Here is a 6,723-nt window from a genome sequence, read left to right as displayed (position 1 = left end):
GACTCTATTGTGTCTTATTTAACCTAAAATTCATTTTTGATTTGGCACCTATGTTACAGCAAGCATTGTACATGTACAATTGTCATGTGAGGGTACCCTATTACCCCCCCCCCCCCCCCGAACATACACACAAACACAGCTCATTGAGTTGGAAAGTGGTAAAATCGTTGTTCAATGTGTACAATTTTCATGATTATGATTTACAAGATGTAGGTATGGAGATTATTCACACTGTCGAATGTTTCTGCCAGTGTAACATATGTTGCAATATGTTGAATTTTTAGTAGAATTTTTGGTGGAATTTTTTGACCTCCCAAGATGTGTCACCATTCACAGTGGTAGTGGATTGATACAGTACATGTATAATGCTGCAGCACTCTTCACATACTAGGTGATGTGTTTACAAGGGTCACAAACAGTAGAATGTCTTGCAAGGACACCTGAACTTTCTCCAAACTGAGCAAGTTGTGGTTATGCACTGGCCTTAAAGTTATGTTACCAGTTACGCACAAGATTTGCGTTGAAAGAAATGCTGGTGCTTAATTTGATTGTTATAGAGCTTTGTTTAATTTGATTTTAGGGGTAATTTTGAAATCGATTCAAAATTTTTTATAGTGAGATTGCACATCAACATTTTTTTTTGTGTGTGTGTGATTATTATGCACAAATGCAAGACCAACTCAACATTTATCACGGCATGGCCTGAAGCTTTCTAGCTTTTGTCACATTTTATTGTTTTTGATTTTATGTACTTACCGTAAAACATGATATATTCGCGGAATGAATTTCGCGAATTGGAGCCAACGGCCTTTTTTGCAGCATGAAATTTTAGCGAACTGCCACTAGCGTTCAATGCATATAGTGTGGAGAAGAACTTTCGCGTGCATTTTAATTTTGCGAATCTTGGCGCTCGCGAAATTCGCGAAATTAAAATGCACGTGAACAGTACATGTATTGAACGAAATACTTGCAACAGTGTGCCAATCCACATAGTAAATGTAGATTTTGTTTTTTTGAGAGCATAGATTTTAATGGGCTACTTCTCTTGAGTATTGAGGGGGGAAAAGCATTTAAATATCATTACGTGTATATTCGAGCATACAGGTACTTCTTATCAACTCTTTCTGAACAAATAAAGTAATGTCTTTACAGTAATGCTGTGCCATTACTATATTTTTATCTCTTTGTTTCTCTGAATAATCTCATTCATATGGGTATTTCACTTTTCATTTACATGCCATGAATTTTACTTGTGAATTTTGAATTTCAGAATTTTGATTCATTTGTTCTTTTCGGAGGTGTACTTTACGGTGTATGTTGCAGATGTGTATGAATTTATGAATCTCACCCTACTGTGGCGCTAGAAAGAGTTAGAATACATTTTAAGTTCTATAGTAATGAAATTATTAGTCCCATTAATGGTATATTAATGATTTGTTTCCTATTCTGCAGCATCACATAAGAACTTGGAAATAAAGCTCTTTGAGATTGATTGAATAATACACATTGTTTTCCCCAAGTGGTCAGTATTCTTGTCTGTTGATGTGAAATTCTACCCTGTCGTTAAGTTTAGGCTAATAAACATACAGTCAACCTTGCTTAAAAGGGGTGGCTAGTAACCGATCAGTGGGAATCAGTAGGAATGCTGAGGGATGATTGTTCCAATCCTTGTGGGATTCATTTAAGAGTACATTATATATCTACTGTTGTGTGAAAATTATTTGCTTCAGAACGGTCTCATATACAAGTAATGTGCAGATTAATGCCCCGTCACTGACCAGGGTCCCGTTTTATCAAGAGATAAAATCGATTTTAAACTTCCTCATCACACAGGCTGCCATAGACTTACAGTTGAAATCAACTATATAATCAATTTTAACTCTTCATAAAACAGGGCCCAGGCACGCTATCCTGGAAACATTAAACTGCACATTACTTGAATATGAGACCATTCTGAAGCAAATAATTTTCACACAACAGATATATAATGGAAGATTAAACGAGAACTTACCGTTTGAAGTTTAATATTAATTTTATGAGTAATTGGAGGGTGAGATTACGTCATATATGAGATCCCGCTAGTGCGCGCGCCACTCAATATTAGAAGCAAGAATGTGACCACTGATGTAGGAAGATAACGAGAGATTAAGTTACCGTTTGAAATTTGGGGGAGGGTGAGGTGGGACGTAATCTCACCCTCCAATTACTCATAAAATTAATATTAAACTTCAAACGGTAAGTTCTCGTTTAATCTTCCATTTTATATCGTAATTTCGTGAGAGATTACGTCATATATGAGATTTCAAAGCCAGTGGTTACATTCTCGAGGCAACCCCCCCGAAAAGGGGTAGGAAGCATACCTTACAAGAGGTTCCATTGCAAATCTCATTCAGGTTGAATGCTGCAGAGATATTGTGTCTCCAAGAGTTCACAAGTTCAGGCAGTTCAAGACATGTCTGCCCAAATCTTAGGGCTTCACAGTCTATTTTTATGCCTCCGCCACGAAGTGGTGCCGGAGGCATTATGTTTTCGGGTTGTCCGTCCGTCCGTCCGTCCTTCCGTCCGTCCGTCCGTCCTTCCGTCCGTCCGTCCGTCCTTCCGTCCGTCCGTAATGAATTTTGTGGACAGGGTAACTACCAAAACCTTTTGAGGTATCCTAATGAAACTTGGCATGTATGTGTATTAGGGGGTGAAGTTGTGCCTATCAACTTTTGGGTGCACATGCTCAAGGTCAAAGGTCAAAAGGTCAAGGTCAAATGCTTAAAATTTTACTATTTCCCCCATATCTATGCAATGCCTGAAGATATTTTCTTGAAACTTAGTGTATACATGTACTACCCAATTAAGATTCTCTGGTGAAAGTTTGGGGTCATGAGGTCAAAAGGTCAAAGGTCAAAAGGTCAAGTAAAATGTTAAAATTTCACTTTTTTCTCTGTATCTTGGAAATTGTTCAAGGTATCTTCATGGAACATAGTGTATATGCATCTACTGACTGGCAGTGGTTATCTAGGGAATTTAGGGTTCATGGGGTCAAAGGTCAGGGGTCAAAGGTCAAGGGCAATACTTCAAAATCTTAATATTTTCCTTATATTTATGCAATGCCAGCAGGATATATTTTTTTTTAAACTTGATGTATGCATGTCTAACCCAATAGAGATTCTCTGGGATTTTTTTTTTTGCCAAGAAGGTCAAAGGTCAAAAGGTCAAAGATCAAGTGAAAGTGCTGAACTTACTTTTTTCTCCATATCTCGGAAGTGGCTCAAGTTATCTTGAAACTTAGCACATGCTGAATTTATGTATGTTCTGCCTGACAGTGCTTCTCTTATAAATCAAAGGCCAGATGAAAATGATAACAATTTAACGTTCAATACAGAAATTGCGCTTTTTCTCCATACCTTGAAAATTACTCAGTGCATAAACTTATGAAATAGTCAAAGTCAAGTTAAAGTTCTTAAATCCCCAAATACATGCTCTCCTATTCATCCAATTAAACATAGGTCAAGGAAGGTAAACATTCAATACATTTGTGACAAACATGTCATTTTAATATTTTGCCAATTTTGTGAAAATGTAATCACACATTGTCCACATGTACTATAGACCTATTAGGAGAATCATGCATTATGGCGGAGGCATACCAGTCGCCATAGCGACATTTCTAGTTTGATAATTGTTTCTACAAAGGTTTTCTCAGCAGGACAGGGCTTGTTGTAGTACTTGCGAAAGGTTCTTTCGTTGGCCCAACCGGCTTGCGCAAGTATTTTAGATACTGGGAAATTTCCCTTATTGGCTGCGGAGGTAGACGCTGCCCGAGTAGAGTGCGCCTTGTAGATCTCTGTATCAATACCCGCAGCCTCCAAAACCTCCTTAATCCAGCGAGCGATTGTTTGAGATGATACCCTGTGATACGGTTTCTTGTAGCTAACAAAAAGGTACCGTTCACTAGCTCTGATTCTGCGGGTCCTGCTGATGTATTCCTGCAAGTACCTGACTACACAAAGTCTCCTGTCTGGCGGGTATGCCTGGAGCTTGACACTGTGTGAGTAATTTCCAGGCTTGCTCTGTTTTAGGAGATCATGAAGGTGAAAGGTGACTGCATTATCTCTTAACACCATACCATCCAAGCTTAGATAGTGTAATGATTGAATCCTTTGTGCTGAGATTAATGCAATAATCACACACAATTTAAGCGTCAATTTTTTCAGGTCCAAAATGTGCGCTGGGGACCAAGAACGAAGAAAATTGAAAACAAGGTTAACGTCCCACATTTCCATGTATCTAGGCTTGGGTGGGCGTAGCTGAAAGACTCCCTTCATAAACCTCTGGATAAAGGGATGGTTTCCAACTGTAAACATAGTATCTCGAAGAATCACAAATGAAGATAGAGCACTCCGTGCTAAGTTTATGACACTGTAACCTGCCCCTTTATCGAAGAAAATGTCACTCAGGAATTCCAGGATAGCTTGAACATCCGAGTACAAGTAGTTGCTGCATTTTTTGTCACAAAATGCTTTCCATTTGTTTATGTACACTGCATACTGTTTTTTAGTCCCTTTTCTCCAAGAGGAGGCCATTACAGCAGTTATACGTGCATTCAATCCCGCATCTCTGAAGGGCTTGCACAGAACCTGCAAGCAAGAAGATCAATCTGAGTGTTTAGTGGGTGAGGAGTGTTAGAAACTGGCAATGTTAGTAAGGATTCACTCCTATGAATAACAAGTGGTTCCTCATTCATCATCCTGTTTAGGAGAGGAAACCATGGCTGGCTTGGCCATTTTGGGACTACTAGTATCCCAGTTGCATTATCAGATTTGATTTTTTGAATGCACTTAGCAACTAAGCAGAAAGGAGGAAATGCGTAAAAGTACCACTTTCCCCAATCGAGAGTAAAGGCATCAACAGCCTTGGCATGTGGGTCGGGCAACCATGTGACATAGTTCTCTACCTGCTTGTTAAGTCTGGAGGCAAATAGGTCTATTTCTGGTGTCCCAAAACGTGAAGTTATTTCTTGGAAAACTGTGCGGTCAAGCATCCATTCTGTGCGGTCATTGAAAATTCTAGACATGCGGTCTGCCTCCACATTCAGCTTTCCTGGCAAGTGTGCTGCAGTGACCCAAATTTTACGAGTTTCGCACCACTGCCAAATCTCTCGGGCTGCCCGATCACAGTCAAGGGATTTAATGCCTCCCATGTTGTTAATGTACGCAACAGCAGTACTGTTATCTAGCCGTAACAAAACATGAATGTTTTGTGAATTAGAACAGAAGGACTTGAGTCCCATGCCAGCAGCCAGGGTCTCCAGATAATTAATCTTATTCTCCCTGGCTTTTTGCAGCTCGTCTTCATTCCATCTACCCCCTGTATGGGTGGTATGATCAGATGCCCCCCAGCCTTTGCCACTGGCATCCGTGCACAATTCGAGCATAGGTTTAGGGTGTCGTAAGGGTGAGAAAGTAGACTGCACATTGTCTGTCCACCATTGCAGCTCTTGTTTTGCTTCCAAAGATAGGCTCATTTTTCTGTCAAAATGCCCCTTATTCATTTTGAGTGCTTTGATTTTGTCCCTTTCTAAAGCCCTGTAATAGAGCTGTCCATACTGGACTGCGGGAAATGATGCTACCATTTTCCCGATAATTCTAGCCACCTGCCTGATACTGGGGTTTGCCATTTGCATAAGTTCATTGCACAAGGACTGTATTTCCTCTGATTTGTTATCAGGCAGTCGAATTGTCATGGCCTGAGTATTGAGAATGAAACCAAGAAATTGTATTTCTTGAGTGGGGCATAGTACTGATTTTTCTGGGTGTACCAAGAACCCAAGTTGTGCAAGGATGCTAGTGGTTTCAAAAACCGTTTGCAATGTTTGATTCTCACTTTCTCCAATAATGAGTACATCGTCAAGGTATCCAATTACTACATGCCCTTGCTCTCTCAGTAATGTAAATACAGGTTTCAGTAGTTTAGTGAATAACCTTGGCGCCGTGCTCAGGCCATTAGGCAGTACTTTGAATTGCCAAAGTTGATTTTTCCAGGAGAACTTTAAGAACTTCCTGTGTGTTGGGTGGACAGGTACTGTATAGTACGCGTCCCGAAGGTCGACTGAAGCTAAGAAGCTATTTTCTGAAATGAGTTCAATAGCAGTATGGATATTTTCCATCTTAAAATGCTGGTACTGGAGATATTTGTTGAGATCAGACAGGTCTAGGATAACGCGTGTACCCCCGTCTTTTTTAGGCCGTGTAAAAATATTAGACACGAATTCTCCAGTTTCCATCTGGCATGGTTCGATTACTCCCTTGTCATGGAGTTTAGAAATTTCAAGATCAATATCAGCCTCTTCGGCTTTATTACACCGAAAAAGGTAAGGGGGTTTAGTTCTAGATGGTGCACCCATCTCTTTACTGAATTCAAGCCTGTAGCCACTTACAGCATTTAGCACATGTGGGTCTGAAGTAATTTTGCGCCACTTTGGGAGGAATTGCTTCAGTCGACCTCCTACCATAGGTTCTACATTATTATGACATAGCTTTGCATAATCACTAGAATCAGATGTCATGTTTACCTCGTCAGTTGAACTGGAGGTTATCGTGCTCTCTTCATCCCTGAGCCCTGCTTGCTGCCGCAGTGCGGATGGTGCTGGCTGGGATGTGTGAAGGTGTGGGGAGCCGACGGCTTCCCCCTCCCCTTGGGGCGCTGGCCTAAAAAAGCATGGCTGGTAGCTCC

Source organism: Diadema antillarum, unplaced genomic scaffold (genome assembly GCF_040938485.1).
Source record: "Diadema antillarum isolate AM-2024a unplaced genomic scaffold, OU_Dant_1.0 scf00000037, whole genome shotgun sequence".
Classification (NCBI taxonomy): Eukaryota; Metazoa; Echinodermata; class Echinoidea; order Diadematoida; family Diadematidae; genus Diadema; species Diadema antillarum.
This window is presented reverse-complemented; position numbering follows the sequence as displayed.